The sequence below is a fragment of the Somniosus microcephalus genome, chromosome 7 (genome assembly GCF_052327205.1).
Source record: "Somniosus microcephalus isolate GS21.2 chromosome 7, FLI_Smic_1.0, whole genome shotgun sequence".
Taxonomy (NCBI): Eukaryota; Metazoa; Chordata; class Chondrichthyes; order Squaliformes; family Somniosidae; genus Somniosus; species Somniosus microcephalus.
This window is the reverse complement of record NC_140993.1, coordinates 240,214,458-240,231,773: the sequence shown is the minus strand read 5'-3', so window position 1 is coordinate 240,231,773 and position 17,316 is coordinate 240,214,458. Positions and strand designations below refer to the sequence as shown.

Here is a 17,316-nt window from a genome sequence, read left to right as displayed (position 1 = left end):
ATCTAGATTAGTTCACCCCTCAATCTTCTATACTCAAGGGAATATAAGCAAAGTTTTTTTGCAACAGTTCATGAGTGCCACAGGTAAGTTATGTTGGTAGAAACATTGATGGTTAATTTTGTATGATACTCCACTCCCAGTATGCATTTTTGGTTTGCAGTAAGTCCACACTACAATAAGGTAATTACTGTGAGGTGAGGTGAGGCTCCTGGTTGGAGCCTTGCTCAATGGGAACGTGGATCAAAGAATCGTCACGAGATTCTGCAAGTCCGATTCCCTGATTGACACCCCCTTGAGCAAGGCTCCGTGCTGGGAGCAGGGCCTTGTAAAATACAGCAAGTAACATTTTCTTATTATACTTCCAATGTCTGTTAGTTCATTGCCACTTTGGAAAGCATTTATTGGTTAGGCGTGGTGTGATACATCTGCTCCTACTTGCTTCCCAGTGTTGGAGGCTGGTGTTTCCATGTGAGATGGCAGATGCAAAGGGATAATCGCCATGGCGCCGTTTTGTAACCAAATATTTTTCAGTCTAAGTATTCAAATTTTAGAGCGCATTCAGTGCATTGCCAAACCCAACATAGGGAACAAGGGCCTAGAAATTCGATTGAGCTGCGCCTAAGGGTCCAACATGATGGACAGTGTGCATGCGCTCATTCCGTGCCAGAGGTGCATCACCCGCCATATTAGATCGGGCTGCTCAGTAGGCGTCCTGGGTATGTGCCTGAAACTGGCATTAGGCCCATTTGATATGTAAATCGGGGGCCTAATGTCTGTTTGTAATTGGTTTGCAAGTGACCGTAGCTTGCGCTGTGTATGCTGCGGTCAGGTTTTTACAGGCGCACAGCAGCCAAACCAACGGAACAGACAGAAGGTATGCCACGGCCCTGCTCACTGTAATTTAAAGGCCCAGTCCATATTCTGGCACCCTCCACAGGCATTAGTGGGACTTCCACCCTCTCCAGTCCCTGGAATTGTGTGATGAAGAAGCCCGTAAGCTCCTCCCACTTGTTATAGGCGAGGGCTGGGTAGAGGAAATTAAGAAGATAGTTGAACGTCAAGAAAAGAAACTGTTAAGTCTGTGTGTTCCAGTTGTGTTAAGATTAATTACTGACACAGACTACAAGAATAAAGTTCAACAGGTCTTTACTAGTTGGAGGTCAGGACTATACTAAATACAATATCACTACACAGTACTTATATACCGGTGGTCACCACCGGTATTACGTATACAGCAGCCAGAGAAAGTAGTACATCTCTTAAGGTGGAACAGGCTTAAGTTCTCTTAAGGTGGAACAGGTTACATACACCACAATCCTCCCTTTTTAGCTTAACAGTCATATCCCCATTTAACATAACATCATAACATATATACATATATAACTTCAGGTATAAACAGTTCAAAGGTTCAGTCTCTCAGGAGGCTTCTGATTCAGTTTGGATAACGCCTTTCAGTGGTCTCTGATTCTTGTTGCTGAGGTGACTCTTCTTGTTGGTTTCCTATGTATTGGACGTCATCATCAGGTACAGTCCCTGCCGAGGTAGATGCTTCAGGTTCATTAACGTCTTCCACAGTTGTCTCTGTCGCAACCATGGGTTCGACCCTTGCTCTTGATTCTACCAGTTGATCCGCATGACGCCTTATCACATTGTTACCAATATCTACTGTGTACATCAGAGGTCCTTGTCTGGCCCGAATTGTTCCGGACTGCCATTTTTCGTTTCCATAGCCCCTTGCCAACACTGGTTGTCCTACGTCGAAACTTCGAGTGGATTTGTTATTAATATGCCGGAACTGTTTGTTTTCCACTTCCCTCCGCACATTTGGTTTTAACAAGTCCAACCTGGACCGCAACCTCCTGTTATAAAACATCATGGCAGGACTTTGGTTAGTCACTGCATGAGCGGCGTTTCGATATGCCAGTAGGAAATTGTCCACCTTGTGTTGTAACGGAATCTGATCATCGTTCATGGCCTTTATTGCCTTTTTGAATGTTTGGACAAATCTCTTGGCCAACCCGTTTGTCGCCGGATGATATGGGGCAGAGGTATAATGTTTCACCCCATTCTTCTTTAAGAATTTTTGGAATTCTTCCGACACGAACTGTGGTCCGTTGTCCGAACATATCTGTTCTGGCAATCCGTTCCTTGCGAATATTGTTCTTAACACCGCAATTGTCTTTTCTGAAGTAGTGGTATTCATCTTGATGACTTCTGGCCATTTGGAATGTGCGTCCACCGCAATTAGGGACATGGAGTCCATGAATGGACCAGCAAAGTCAATATGTACGCGTTGCCATGGGGCTGAAGGCCATTCATGGGTGTAGCGGTGCGATCGGAGGTGCATTTTGCACTTTTTGGCACCCAGCGCAGCTTTTTGTCAACTCCTCTATCTGTTGGTCAATGCCCGGCCACCATACATAAGCCCTAGCAAGACTTTTCATCTTAACTCCCCCCAGATGACCTTCATGCAGTTCCTTTAGAACTCTTTCCCGTAACTTGGGAGGAATAATCACTCTTGTCCCGTACATCAAAGTACCATGGCAGACGGACAGCTGGTCTCGCCTTGCCGAGAATGCCGGTAACAGAGGATCACCATATGTTGGCCATCCCTTCACTGTCACCTCGTAAACTCGGGACAGTGTCGGGTCGTTCCTGGTTTCTCTTTCAATACTTGCATTGGTGACTGGTAAACACTCGATGATGGTCGAATGAAATAACTCAACAGGGTCAACTTTCGTCATCTCTGCTGCTTCAGGTAGTGGCAGGCGCGACAGCCCATCAGCATTGCCATGCCGCTTTGTACCTTTGAATTCTATCTGATATTGATGTGCCCCTAGGAAAAGGGACCACCTCTGGAGTCGCTGTGCTGTCATCACCGAAACACCCTTCTTAGGGTTAAAAATGGATACCAACGGCTGATGGTCTGTCAGAAGTGTGAATTTTTGGCCCTGCAGGTAATGATTAAACTTCTTCACTCCCCATACAAGGCTGAGAGCCTCCCTATCGATCTGCGCATAGTTGCGCTCAGCGGAGGTCAATGATCTGGATGCAAACGCGACTGGCCTTTCCGTGCCATTTGGCAACTTGTGTGAGAGTACTGCCCCAATACCATATGGAGAAGCATCACAAGCCAACCGAATAGGCAGTGTCGGGTTGAAGTGAGCCAACACTTCCTCTGAGGTGATCAATTCTTTGCTTTTGCGAAATGCTTTCTTGCAGTTTTCGCTCCATTCCCATGGTACCCCCTTCTGTAAAAGAGCGTTCAGCGGGTGCAGTACCGTGGATAGATTCGGTAGAAACTTATGGTAATAGTTAATCAATCCCAGAAACGACCTCAACTGAGAGACATTATCCGGAGCGGGAGCCTTTACAACTGCCTCTATCTTGTCAGGAGACTTATGAAGCCCCTCCCGGTCAGTGACATGACCACAGTACAAGATCCGCTTCTGAAAGAACTCACATTTCTGCCGATTAACTCTAAGTCCATACTCTTTCAGTCTGTTGAGCACCAGTTCCAAGTTTGCGAGGTGTTCTTAATCACCATCACCTGTAATCAGAATATCGTCTAGGTAACATTGTGTGCCTGGAATTCCCTGTAATACCTGCTCCATGGCCCTCTGCCAAATTGCCGGAGCCGATGCCACTCCAAAAACCAGCCTATTATACCGGTACAAACCTCTATGCGTGTTGATCGTGAGGTACTGGCGTGACTCTTCTTCAACCTCCATCTGCAAGTACGCCTGCGCCAGGTCTATCTTGGTGAAGTGTTTCCCGCCAGACAACGAAGCAAAAATATCCTCAATCCGCGGAAGCGGATACTGCACCGCGTGAAGCACCGGATTAACGGTGATCTTGAAATCTCCACAGATGCGAACCTTCCCTGGTTCTCCTGGCTTGTTGCTCGAAGGACGTTTCATAACTCCAATCTACCTTAGACAGTACACCTGAACGTTCTAGCGCTTCCAGTTCCGCTTCTACAGTAGGTCGTATTGCATAGGGTACCGGTCTGGCTTTGAAAAATTTTGGTTGTGCATGTTCATCAATCTTGATGTTTGCCGTAATTCCTTTCAGTGTTCCCAGTCCTTGCTGGAGCACCTCTTTAGCATCATCCAATATTTTGGACAATCGTTTAGGTTTGACATCTGTTTCCCCGGAATCTACCGTTAGTGCTTTTAAGGAGTGCCAGTCCATATTCATTTTCCTAATCCACTCCCGTCCCAGTAGTGGTGGACCTCCTTCAGGTAGCACATATAAGTCCATTACTTGGCTTTCTTCGCCCTTGTGGACCACTTTTACCTCTATCTTTCCGATGGGGTACACTCTTTGCCCCGTGTATGTTTTCAATATAATCTCCGTATCCCGTAGGGGAATATGTTGGAATAACCTTTTGTAATCTTTCTTATTCATGACCGTCAATGCCGATCCAGTGTCCAATTCCACCTTTACTTGGACTCCTGCTATCTGAAGAGTGACCCAAATTGCCTGGAGATCTGCATCCTTACCAACGTTGTGTACTCTTAAGCTACCCAGTTCATTACTGCTAGCGTCTGAATCTGACTTCTGTTCGTTTGAACTGGTCTTTGTCACCTTGTGCACCTTTATGTATTTTCCTTGCGGTGACTTTTTGTTGCTGGTCTTCTTTCCTGACCGGCATACTTTAGCTATGTGGCCAAGCCTGCCACACGTTCTGCATTCTTGGTTTTTAAACCAACACTGGTTCTGATCGTGTGTTGTCTTTCCACAACGATAACATTTTACAGTACTCAAACCCAATTTATTTGTACTGAGTTCTGGTGACCGTAGCTGCATTACTGCCGTGCCTCTCGCTGCGGCTTCGTGTGCTGCTGCCATAGTGACCGCTTTCTCAAGCGTCAGCTCATTCTCCTCGAGCAGTCGCTTTTGTGTATCTTCTTTTAATAATCCACACACAAATTTATCTCTTAGCGCTTCTGTCAGTCCCGTTCCAAACTGACAGTATTTTGCTAGCTTACGCAATTCCATTAAATATTCAGCATTGCTTTCATCCTTCAGCTGCCTTCTGCTGTAAAATTTAAATCGTTCCGCTAGCATCAGCGGCGTGGGGTTTAGATGATTTTTCAGGACAGTAACAATCTCCTCGAACGTCTTATCCGTCGGTTCATCTGGTGATAAAAGGTGTTTCAATTGCCCGTATGTCTTTGCACCCATTAAGTTCAATAAAGTTAGTGCTTTCTCTGCATCTGGGATTTTATTTGCTTTACAATAATTTTGTATGCGTTCCACATACATGGCCCAATCCTCGATGTCGCTATCAAAGGTATCAATGTTCCCATGTTTAGGCATCGTTGCAATTAATTTTATCCCAAGATGGCGGCTTCCCGCTCTTGTCTTCGTCCTCCGCCTACAAAATGGCGGTTTTCCCGTGCTTGGCGGGCTTCACCCACTGGCTGCAATGGCGTTTGGCGTGCCGCTGCTGCTCCCCTTTCCCAGCGGTTAGTAACTCCCCCGACGCTGTCTCTGCTTCACCGCGGCTCCCTCGGGCATTCGCGCTTCCCCGATGTCGCGCCTCGCAGCCCTTCTTGCAGGCCGGTTATTAGCACTGGCTGCGTTCGCCTTCACCGCGGCTCTCGCGCCTTCAGTCGCCCCAGACGCTGTGCCTTTTTGGCCCGAAAGCGGCCCGGCCCTTATCACCAGCCGCGATCGATGTCCCCGCGCTGCGCCTTTCGGCCCAAATGCGGCCCAGCCCTTATCTCCGGTCGCGATCGATCTCACCGCCCTTATTCCTCCGTCTTCCTCCCCCCGTCTGTACAGCCAACGCGGCCGACTTTCTGCTCGCGTCGCTGACCGGCTTACCCACCACCGAGGTAGAAAGAAGATAGCTGATGGAGGCTTCGAGTTCAGGATGTCTTCTGCACTCCGGGTTCTCGATGCCTGCCGCGCGACGTGTCTTCCAGCAGGGTGATGAGGGTGGATGCCTCTCTTCGACGCCCGTTCTGTGGACGAAGCCGCCGTGGATATAAACTGCCGCAGGGTAAGAATCGGACTCGTCGCCACTGTTAAGTCTGTGTGTTCCAGTTGTATTAAGATTAATTACTGACACAGACTACAAGAATAAAGTTCAACAGGTCTTTACTAGTTGGAGGTCAGGACTATACTAAATACAATATCACTACACAGTACTTATATACCGGTGGTCACCACCGGTATTACGTATACAGCAGCCAGAGAAAGTAGTACATCTCTTAAGGTGGAACAGGCTTAAGTTCTCTTAAGGTGGAACAGGTTACATACACCACAGAAACCAGGGGTTATCTTTCTACTCCAAGATGATCCTAGAGTAGCAGAGGAGAGTGAGGCCCAGTAGAGCTTGATGTGGCCCAGTAAAATCTGATGATGCATGGTGTGCTAAACATAGAAACATAGAAGATAGGAGCAGGAGTAGGCCATTCGGCCCCTCGAGCCTGCTCCGCCATTCAATGAGATCATGGCTGATCATCCAAATTCAGTACCCTGTCCCTGCCTTCTCTCCATATCCCTTGATCCCTTTAGCCTTAAGAAATATATCCAACTCCTTCTTGAATATATTTAATGAATTGGCCTCAACTGCCTTCTGTGGTAGAGAGTTCCACAGGTTCACCACTCTCTGGGTGAAGAAATTCCTCCTCATCTCAGTCCAAAATGGCTTACCCTTTATCTTTAGATTATGACCCCTAGTTCTGGACTGCCCGGCCATCGGGAACATCCTTCCTGCATCTAGTCTGTCCAGGCCTGACAGAATTTTATAGGTTTCGATGAGATCCCCTCTCAATCTTCTAAACTCCAGTGAGTATAAGCCCAATCGAACCAATCTCTCCTCATACGTCATTCCTGCCATCCCAGGTATCAGCCTGGTGAATCTTCGCTGCACTCCTTCCATGGCAAGAATATCCTTCCTCAGATAAGGCGACCAAAACTGCACACAGCACTCAAGGTGCGGTCTCACCAAGGCCCTGTACAATTGCAGCAAGACATCCTTGTTCCTGCACTCGAACCCTCTCGCTACGAAGGCCAACATTCCATTTGCCTTCTTAACCGCCTGCTGCACCTGCATGCTTACCTTCGGCGACTGGTGCACAAGAACACCCAGGTCTCTTTGCACTTCCCCTTCTCCCAATCTATTGCCATTCAAATAATAAGCTACCTTCCTGTTTTTGCCACCAAAGTGGATAACCTCACATTTATCCACATTATAGTGCATTTGCCATGTTTCTGCCCAATCACCCAACCTGTCCAAATCGTACTGGAGTTTCACGACATCCTCCTCACAGCACACCCTCCCACCCAGCTTTGTGTCATCTGCAAATCTGGAGATATTACATCCAATTCCCTTGTCCAGATCATTAATATATATCGTGAACAGCTGGGGTCCTAGGACCGATCCCCGCGGTACCCCACTAGTCACTGCCTGCCACTCGGAAAATGACCCGTTTATTCCAACTCTATGCTTTCTATCTGCCAACCAGTTCTTTATCCAAGTCAAAACCTTGCCCCCAATCCCATGTGCCTTAATTTTGCATGCTAATCTCTTATGCGGGACCTTATCGAAAGCCTTCTGAAAGTCCAAATACACCACATCCACTGGTTCTCCCTTATCTATTTTACCAGTTACATCCTCAAAAAATTCCAGTAGATTAGTCAAGCACGATTTACCTTTTGTAAATCCATGTTGACTTTGTCCGATCCTGTCACTGCTTTCCAAGTGCTCTGCTATTACATCTTTTATAATGGACTCTAGCATTTTCCCCACTACCGATGTCAGGCTTACCGGTCTATAATTCCCTGCTTTTTCTCTACCACCTTTTTTGAATAGTGGGGTAACATTAGCTACCCTCCAATCCATGGGTACTGTTCCAGAGTCTATCGAGTTCTGGAAGATGACCAGCAATGCATCTACTATTTCCAGGGCCACTTCCTTAAGTACCCTAGGATGTAGATTATCAGGCCCTGGGGATTTATAGGCGTTCAATCCAGTCAACTTCCCCAACACCATTTCCTTACAAATACTGATTTCTTTCAGTTCCTCCCTCTCATTAGTCCCTATGTTCCCCGACATCTCTGGGAGGTTATTTGTGTCCTCCTTTGTGAAGACAGAACCAAAATATGTATTTAGTTGGTCTGCCATTTCTTTGTTCCCCATTATAAATTCCCCTGATTCTGACTGTAAGGGCCCTACGCTTGACTTCACCAATCTTTTTCTCTTCACATATCTATAAAAGCTTTTACAGTCAGTTTTTGTGTTCCCTGCCAGCTTACTTTCATAAGCTATTTTCCCCCTCTTAATTAATCCCTTGGTCCTCCTTTGCTGAATCCTAAACTGCTCCCAATCCTCAGGTTTGCTGCTTTTTTTGGCCAATTTATATGTCCTCTCTTTGGATCTTATGTTATCCCTAATTTCCCTTGTTAGCCACGGTTGAGTCACCTTTTTTGATTTATTTTTATGCCAGACTGGGATAAACAAATTCTGTAGTTCATCCATGCAATCTTTGAATGTTTGCCATTGCCTATCCACCATCAATCCTTTGAGTGACATTACCCAATCAATCCTACCCAGCTCACGTCTCATACCATCATAGTTCCCTTTATTTAAATTCAGGACCTTAGTCTCTGAGTCAACTACTTCACTCTCCATCTTAATGAAGAATTCTATCATATTATGATTGCTCCGACCCAAGGGGCCTCGCACAACAAGATTGCTAATTAATCCTTTCTCATTGCATAATATCCAGTCTAAGATGGCCTGATCCCTAGTTGGTTCTTTGACATATTGGTCCAAGAAACCATCCCGTATACACTCCAGGAATTCCTCCTCCACAGTATTGTTACTAATTTGGTCAGCCCAATCTATATGTAGATTAAAGTCACCCATGATGACTGCTGTGCCCTTATTGCACACATCTCTAATTTCCCTTTTAATGCCATCCCCAACCTCTGCATTACTGTTTGGGGGTCTATACACCACTCCCACTAACGTTTTCTGCCCCTTGGTATTTCTCAGTTCTACCCATACAGATTCCACATCATCAGAGCCAATATCTTTCCTTACAATTGTGTTAATCCCTTCTTTAACCAGCAATGCTACCCCACCTCCTTTTCCTTTTTGCCTATCTTTCCTGAATATTGAATACCCCTGTATGTTGAGTTCCCAGCTGAGGTCACCCTGGAGCCATGTTTCCGTAATCCCAATCATATCATATTCATCTACCTCTATTTGCGCTGCTAATTCATCCACCTTATTACGAATGCTCCTCGCACTAAGACACAAAGGGGGAGAAATTCGGTTGATAGCGCTACCGATTAACGCCTAAAGAGGCCGAGAAGTGGGGCGCAAGCCAATTTCCGGGCGGGCGCAAGGCGCCTAGCACCTCGCCCCATATTGAGCATGCATTTAGCGCTGGCGCTAAATCTTAGCGCCCGCTCATGGGCGCAGGCTGATTATGACGTCATTTGAGTGTGCAACGCCTTTTGGGTGCCCCAGACCGGAAATTCAGTGGCGCCCCCCTCCGTAGCGCCTGGCGCTAATAGTGACAGCTTACCTGGGCCTTACCAAGTCGCTCTCGGGCTGGAGGAGCGTTATTTAAAGGGGACTGGTGTGGTTTAAAAGCAGCAGCCATTTTTGGATCACAACTTCCTCGAGAGCTACAAAGAGTTGCTGAGCTGCACACTGAGAGCCATTTGACCACTGAGCCAGTGCAGGCAGATGATCTTCAGCCTTCTGACCATCACCTTGCTGTTGGTGAGCCTTGACAATGAGGAACCTTCCTGTGGGCTGCATTGGAGGGGAACGTCCTGCTGCTGAATCATCTGGAAAGGGCACTGAGACGCAGGGAGAGGGGGGCGGGCATGGCCAGATGGAGGAGGGCCAACAGACGTCGCCACAGCAGACCTTACGCTGGCAGGGTTATCCGACAGCAGTTTTCCTACATGAACATGCCGGAGGAGCAGTGTGTTAGAAGGCTGCGATTTGAAAGGAGGTGGTGACTGAGCTGTGCCAGCTGCTTCAGCCAGATCTGCAGCCTCAGATAAGGTGCAGGACATCTCTGTCGGTGGCTGAAAAGATGGCTGCTGGCCTGAACTTCTACGCGAGCGGCTCTTCTCAGGCTGCGCATCAGAGGCTGATCAGAAGTAGCTTCTAGGCCCCTCTCACAGAATGCTTGCTGCCATTCCAAGAACAGGAATTGGCAACAGCAAGGGCCTAGAAATTCGATGCAGAAATTAGAAATGCAGACCTACAGTGCTTGGCCTTCACGTTGGGTGTGACAGAGCTCCAACCCGGTACGGCACATATTCCCAGGACCATCTAACTTTTTAATTGAGACACCTAGAGGAAAGAGACACGGCTCATAGGACAGGAAGCCAACAGTTGGTAAAAGTAAGTGAGGAAATAAATCAAGAAGTAAGGGCCAAAATTCAAGCCTACATTTTGTTGTACTGCACTTGTGCACTAACAATGACAATAAAAGTTGATTTGATTTGATTTGGGTGTTCCACTAGTCTTCCACCATAACTTGTACCAGGTCTCCGCCCTTTCTGGGAGTTTCCTATTTGCCTTGTTCGGAGTGCAACCTTGGTCCACCCCTTACAATGCAAATGATGGCAAAGGGTTGAACCAGGAGTAGAGAATCCCTATGCCGGGAGTGCTAATTACTTTTGGCTAAGTCAGGACTGATGTGCCTCAATAATTCCGAGACTCGATGTTAGCGAAACAAAACAAGGCTTTTATTAACTTAGAAGGTAACACATAGTGGAGAGAGGTATCTTCCATCCGGAGGGCTGCAGTACTGGATATGAGGCCAGACTGAGCTTGCTTACATAGGGGCCAGGTATGGGCGGAGCCCTACACACAACACATTCCAATATACAATACAATGGTGAGGAAACGGAACTGGGGGAAGGGAAATGAAACTGAAACCGACCACAGTCACAGGCAGTGATGAATGGAATATTTCATCACATTCACCCCTTCTATAGATTTAGTCTGTTCGGGGGTTTGATAGTCCTCTGCGACCGACGTGGCTGTTGCGGTGCCGCGGGTGTCGGCTGGGTGTCCCCGGTAGCCTCCTGGGTCTCTGCCGGGGGTGCCGCCAGGGTTGTTGAAGGGGTAGTTGGTGGGGTGCCGTTGGTCGATGTTCTTCCGGGGGTGATGAAAGAGTAGTGGGTGGGTAAGAGTTGCTGCGATCGTTGTCGCTGCTATCGCCGTGGTTGTTGTCGTTACCGGCTGGGGCGACGTCTTTTATGGACACGGTGTCCTCCCTTCCGTCGGCGTGCCGGACATATGCGTATTGGGGGTTGGCGTGGAGTAAGTACACTGGCTCCACGAGAGGGTCCGTCTTGTGGCCCCTCACATGCCTTCGCACGAATACCGGACCTGGGGTGGAGAGCCATGACGGCATGGATACGCCTGAGGTGGATTTCCGGGGAAAGACAAACATTCGTTCATGAGGCGTGGCATTAGTGGCAGTACACAATAGCGACCGTATCGAATGGAGCACATCCGAGAGGACTTCCTGCCAGCGGGAGAAAGGGAGGCCCTTGGTCCTTAGAGCTAGAGTGACTGCTTTCCATACTGTCCCGTTCTCTCGCTCCACTTGGCCGTTACCCCGGGGGTTGTAGCTGGTGGTACGGCTCGTGGCGATCCCCCTGGACAGCATGTACTGGCGTAGCTCTTCACTCATGAAGGACGCCCCCCTATCCGTATGGATGTAGCTCGGCATACCGAACAGGCAGAACAGGCTGTTGAGGCATTTAATGACCATGGTGCTGGTCATGTCTGGGCAGGGGAAGGCGAATGGGAACCGGGAGTATTCGTCCACAATGTTCAGGAAGTAAACATTGCGGTCGACGGACGGGAGGGGGCCCTTGAAATCTAAGCTGAGCCGCTCAAAGGGCCGTGTGGCTTTGATTAAGTGGGCTCTATCTGGGCGGTAGAACCGAGGCTTGCACTCAGCGCAAGTGCGGCAGTTCCTGGTCAGAGACCGAACTTCCTCAATCGAGTAGGGTAAGTTACGGGACTTTATGAAGTGGAACAGCCGCGTGACCCCTGGGTGGCAGAGGTCGTTGTGGAGGGTCTGTAGCCGATCCCCGGTGGCGCTGGCACACATCCCTCGTGAGAGGGCGTCAGGGGATTCGTTAAGGGCCCCTGGCCGGTAAATGATGTCATACTCGAAGGTGGAGAGCTCGATCCGCCACCTAAGAATCTTATCATTTTTAATCTTCCCCCTCTGTTTATTATTGAACATAAACGCTACCGACCGCTGGTCGGTAAGTAGGGTGAAGCGTTTGCCGGCTAGGTAGTGGCGCCAGTGGCGCACTGCCTCCACGATGGCTTGGGCCTCCTTTTCCACGGACGAGTGTCTGATCTCGGGCCCTTGGAGGGTCCTCGAGAAGAAAGCTACGGGCCGCCCCGCCTGGTTGAGGGTGGCCGCCAAGGCGAAGTCAGACGCATCACTTTCCACTTGAAATGGAGTGTTCTCGTCCACTGCCTGTAGCGTGGCCCGCTCAATATCCTGCTTAATGCTTTTGAAGGCGGCGTGGGCCTCAGCAGAGAGCGGAAAAGAGGATGCTTTCAAGAGGGGGCGGGCTTTGTCGGAGTAGTTGGGGACCCATTGGGAATAATAGGAAAATAACCCCAGGCACCTTTTCAGGGCTTTGGGAGTGTTGGGCAGGGGCAGCTCCCGTAGGGGGTGCAATCGGTCGGGGTCTAGTCCGATTTCCCCATTCTCCACCACGCTGCCTAGTATGCAGAGGCGCGTGGTGTTGAAAACGCACTTGTCCTCGTTGTAGGTGAGGTTGAGTTTTTGTGCGGTTTCCAGGAACCTCTCGAGGTTCGAGTCGTGATCCTGCTGGTTGTGACCGCAGATGGTGACGTTGTCGAGGTAGGGGAAGGTTGCCTGCAAGTGGTGGTCATCGACCATGCGGTCCATCTCCCTCTGGAAGACCGAGACCCCATTCGTCACCCCAAAGGGGACTCTGAGGAATTGGTAGAGGCGTCCGTTCGCCTCGAAGGCGGTGTACGGGCGGTCCTCTGGTCTGATAGGGAGCTGGTGGTACGCTGACTTAAGGTCGATGGTGGAGAACACCCGGTATTGGGCGATTTGGTTCACCATTTCTGATATGCGGGGTAGCGGGTAGGCGTCTAGTTGGGTGTACCTGTTGATCGTTTGACTATAGTCGATCACCATCCGTTTCTTCTCGCTACCCCTTACCACTACCACTTGGGCGCGCCACGGGCTGTTGCTGCGTTCAATAATGCGCTCTTTCAGGAGCCTGTCTACCTCGGTCGCGATAAACCGCCTGTCCTCCCAGCTGTACCTCCTGCTTTTGGTCGCTATTGGCCGGCAGTTAGGGGTAAGGTTCGCGAATAGCGAAGGCGGCTTTACCTTCAGGGTAGCCAGACCGCACACTGTGAGGGGCGGCTGGGACCCACCGTACTTGAGCGTGATGCTTTGGTGGTTGCACTGGAAATCCAGGCCCAAGATCACGCTCGCACATAGATTCTTCATGATTAATACTTTTAAATTATCATATACAGTTCCGTTAACGGACAATTGTACCGTGCAGTAACCCAGAATGGTCGATGTCTGGGTTTTGTCAGCCATAGAGATGGTACCCTGAGTAGGGACCACCTTTAGGGAGAGTTGTTGTGCCAGTTCAGGGTGGATAAAACTCTCCGTGCTTCCACTGTCAATTAAACATTTAACCCTGCACCCGTTTACCTCAATGTCCACCATTGATTTGGATAGCGGGTGCGGCCTGGTCTGGTCCACTGTGACCGATGCCACTGTAGGGCCCTGATCGAGACAAGATGGCGTCCACGCTGTCTGCTCATAAGATGGCGGACCCCACGAGGTCGGGCAAGATGGCGTCCAAGATGGCCGCTCCCACGGCGCGTACGCGGCGGTGGCGGGTTTTCCGGCGGTTGGTTTTCCGGCGGGGTTCCCTCTGCACACCTTCCCGAAGTGCCCCTTCTTACCGCACTTAAAGCAGGTGGTGCCTTTCGCCGGGCACAGGTTTCTGGTGTGCTTTGGCTGCCCGCAGAAGTAGCAGTTGGGTCCCCGACGCGTCGCGGCTGTCGTAGGGCTTCTGGGGGGAGAGCGGGGCCCCGACGGTGTCGGGCTGCCGGGCGGGGAAGATGCCTTCCAAGATGGCGGCGCCCTTGGTGCACACGTGGCGGCGTGGACGGCGCGGGCTGAAGAGTAGGTGTCCGAGTTTCTCTGGGCCACATCCAGGGATTGCGCGGTGTCCGCAGCCTGTTTCAGGTCCAATCCCGTTTTTTCCAGCAGTCTTTGCCGGATGTAAGTGGAGCTGAGGCCTGTGATAAAGGCATCGCGAACAAGCTCGTCAGTGTACACTGCGGCTTTTACATCTCGGCACTTGCAGTCTTTGCCAAGCATTTTCAGGGTGCCTAGGAACTCCTCCACCGATTCCCCAGGTCGCTGTGCGCGAGTAGCGAGCAGATGCCTAGCATACACCTCATTCGTAGGCTGCTGGTAATGCGCCTTTAAGATGTCGCAGGCGGCCAGGTACGTGTCGGCGTCTTGGATGAGGGGGTAAACCCGGTGGTTTACCCAATTCCGCAGAATTCCGAGTTTCATACTCGCAGCGTTCGTAGCGTCTTTGACGGCTGCGGAATTGTCCAGGAAGAATTCCATACACATAAACCAGTGTCCGAAGCGTGCTGATGCGTCCGGAGCATGCTGATCCAAATCCAAACGTTCGGGTTTCAGGAGTTGATCCATTGTGTTGAAAAATAAGTTAATAAAATTGTTGTGCCTCAATAATTCCGAGACTCGATGTTAGCGAAACAGAACAAGGCTTTTATTAACTTAGAAGGTAACACGTAGTGGAGAGAGGTATCTTCCATCCGGAGGGCTGCAGTACTGGATATGAGGCCAGACTGAGCTTGTTTACATAGGGGCCAGGTATGGGCGGAGCCCTACACACAACACATTCCAATATACAATACAATGGTGAGGAAACGGAACTGGGGGGAGGGAAATGAAACTGAAACCGACCACAGTCACAGGCAGTGATGAATGGAATATTTCATCACAAGGACCCAATGTATCAGTGGAGGATGGGATGTCTAGTGAGGTGATGAGTGCGTGCATCCATGTGGGCACATATGCCCAGACCCGCAAAGATATCCAAAATTTAAAACAATTCATCAAGATTGGCCTCCTTGCTCAAGAAGTCAAGAAGAACCTGGCCGGGGTAGGTGGGGCCTAGTGAAGGCTGGCCATTGAAGATTCTGGCTATAGTGGGTAGCAGGTGACAGAGATATGCTTGTAGTAGCGCTTGCACCTGCCTGCTTCATGCCAATTAGGTGCCCACCCACTGGCCCTGCAAATTCCAATGAGGTCAGTGCTGGGAGGCATCAGCGAGTGTGATCTTGGTGTAACCACTGGGATTGTGTCCCGAAGAATTCAGCTCCTTTGTCCATGTTTGGACCAAGGCTGTAATGAGGTCAGGAGCCGAGTGGTCTTGGCGGAACCCAAACTGGGCATCAGTGAGCAGGTTATTGGTGAGTAAGTGCCACTTGATAGCACTGTCGATGACACCTTTCATCACTTTGCTGATGATTGAGAGTAGACTGATGGGGGTAATTGGCCGGGTTGGATTTGTCCTGCTTTTTGTGGACAGGACATACCTGGGCAGTTTCCCACATTGTCAGATAGATGCCAGTGTTGTAGCTGTACTGGAACAGCTTGGTTAGAGGAGCGGCTAGTTCTGGAGCACAAGTCTTCAGCATGACAGCCGGTATGTTGTCAGGGCCCATAGCCTTTGCTGTATCCAGTGCGCTCAGCCGTTTCTTGATATCACGTGGAGTGAATCGAATTGGCTGAAGAATGGCTTCTGTGGCGGTGGGGACCTCAGGAGTAGGCCGATATGGATCATCCACTCGGCACTTCTGGCTGAAGATGGTTGTAAACGCTTCAGCCTTGTCTTTTGCACTCACGTGCTGGGCTCCGCCATCATTGAGGATGGGGATATTCATGGAGCCTCCTCCTCCTGTTAGTTGTTTAATGGTCCACCACCATTCACGACTGGATGTGGAAGGACTGCAGAGCTTTGATCTGATCCGTTGATTGTGGGATCGCTTAGCCCTGTCTATAGCATGCTGCTTCCACTTATTAGCATGCATGTAGTCCTGTGTTGCAGCTTCCCCAGGTTGGCACCTCATTTTTAGATACACCTGGTGCTGCTCCTGGCGTGCTCTTCTATACTCCTTATTGAACCAGGGTTGGTCCCCTGGCTTGATGGCAATGGTAGAGTGAGTTATATGCCGGGCCATGAGGTTACAGATTGTGGTGGAATACAATTCTGTTGCTGCTGATGGCCCACAGTGCCTCATGGATGCCCAGTTTTGAGCTGCTAGATCTGTTCTGAATCTATCCTATTTAGCACGGTGGTAGTGCCACACAACACGATGGAGGGTGTCCTCAGTGTGAAAATAGGACTTCGTCTCCACAATGACTGTGCGGTGGTCACTGCTACCAATACTGTCATGGACAGATGCATCTGCGACAGGAAGATTGGTGAGGACGAGGTCAAGTAGGTTTTTCCCTTGTGTTGGCTCTCACCACCTGTCACAGGTCCAGGTCCAGACCGGCAGTTACGTCCTTCAGGACTCAGCCAGTAGTGGTGCTACCGAGCCACTTTTGGTGATGGACATTGAAGTCCCCCACCCAGAGTACATTCTGTGCCCTTGCTACTCTCAGTGCTTCTTCCAAGTGGTGTTCAACATGGAGGAGTACTGATTCATCAGCTGAGGGAGGGCGGTAGGTGGTAATCAGCAGGAGGTTTCCTTGCCCATGCTTGACCTGAAGCTATGAGACTTCATGGGGTCCGGAGTCAATGTTGAGGATGCCCAGGGCCACTCCTTCCCGACTGTATACCACCACCCCTGGTGGGACAGGGCATACCCAGGGATGGTGATGGAGGAGTTTGGGACTTTGGCTGAAAGGTATGATTCTGTGAGTACAGGTAGACTACCCTTTATCCGAACTTCCGAAAACCGAAACCCTCTAAAAACCGAAGGTTTTTTCGTTCAGCGTAAGTCCAGCGTAAGTCGTGCGCACGACCCCCCGCCGACCCCCCGCCGACTTACGCTGAGCGTCAGCGTAAGCCGTGCACACGACCCCCCGCGGACCCCTGCCGGCCCCGACCCCCGCCGACCCCAACCGTAAGTCGGCGGGGGTCGGGGTCCGCGGGGGGGTCGGCGGGGGTCGGGGCTGGCGGGGGTCCGCGGGGGTCCGCGGGGGGGGTCGTGCGCACGACCCCCCGCCGACCCCCCCA

General features: G+C 50.1%; 2 protein-coding genes across 4 annotated transcripts in view; one reads left to right on the top strand and one right to left on the bottom strand.

Annotated features, from left to right (window-relative positions):
• Positions 1 to 17,316, bottom strand: part of LOC147115177 (fer-1-like protein 6) — a 904,394-nt gene that overhangs the window by 585,532 nt on the left and 301,546 nt on the right. The gene's annotated exons all lie outside the window — the stretch shown is intronic.
• The window catches only part of LOC147115178 (V-type proton ATPase subunit C 1-A-like), a 241,258-nt gene that overhangs the window by 55,606 nt on the left and 168,336 nt on the right, over positions 1 to 17,316 (top strand). The window lies entirely within an intron of this gene.